This window comes from Notothenia coriiceps, unplaced genomic scaffold, assembly GCF_000735185.1.
Source record: "Notothenia coriiceps isolate Sejong01 unplaced genomic scaffold, NC01 NC01_scaffold00029546, whole genome shotgun sequence".
Classification (NCBI taxonomy): Eukaryota; Metazoa; Chordata; class Actinopteri; order Perciformes; family Nototheniidae; genus Notothenia; species Notothenia coriiceps.
This window is the reverse complement of record NW_011362247.1, coordinates 64,832-65,614: the sequence shown is the minus strand read 5'-3', so window position 1 is coordinate 65,614 and position 783 is coordinate 64,832. Positions and strand designations below refer to the sequence as shown.

Sequence of the window (783 nt, the reverse complement as noted above, 5' to 3'; positions counted from 1 at the left end):
ACGCTTACATTCATAATGTCAGCCGGAGGGAGGGGGAGCGGCGCTACGGAAGAGCAGATTGCCTGTCATCTTCCCTTTACAAGCTTAAAGAATGTATTTATCGTGTGAGTTTGGAAATAAAAGTTGCATATTCTGAAAACCAAGACTTTTTTTGTTTAAAATCAAACAAAACACCCGAACCCCAAAAAAATTGTTTTTTACGCAAATCCACGTTTATTTTCAAATGAGCCGTTGCGACTTCCGACTGATTTCGATAGAGCGGGTCACATATATTTACCAATATATATCCATACATACCTATATTTGTATATATCTAGGTATACTCACCTATATATACACCGATATACAGTATCTATATTCAGCTATTCTTGATGTATAACCAGGTTAACTCACCCTCCACAGGTTTGGTGACAATTCCTGTAACTCCCCCCAGGACGCCCTGCAGAGAGAGAGGCCATCAGATGTTGATTAGTATATTATATATACTCCAGAGAGCTAGGACCCAGCGGTTTCCTCTCAGGAAGGGTCCGAACACCAGAGAGCTAGGACCCAGCGGTTTCCTCTCAGGAAGGGTCAGAGCTCCAGAGAGCTAGGACCCAGCGGTTTCCTCTCAGGAAGGGTCCGAACACTAGAGAGCTAGGACCCAGCGGTTTCCTCTCAGGAAGGGTCCGAACACTAGAGAGCTAGGACCCAGCGGTTTCCTCTCAGGAAGGGTCAGAGCTCCAGAGAGATAGGACCCAGCAATTTCCTCTCAGGAAGGGTCCGAACACTAGAGAGCTAGGA

The 783-nt window shown here is 45.7% G+C and overlaps 1 protein-coding gene across 1 annotated transcript in view; it reads right to left on the bottom strand.

Annotated features, from left to right (window-relative positions):
• The window catches only part of LOC104958944 (TRAF2 and NCK-interacting protein kinase-like), a 67,814-nt gene that overhangs the window by 9,538 nt on the left and 57,493 nt on the right, over positions 1-783 (bottom strand). The window lies entirely within an intron of this gene.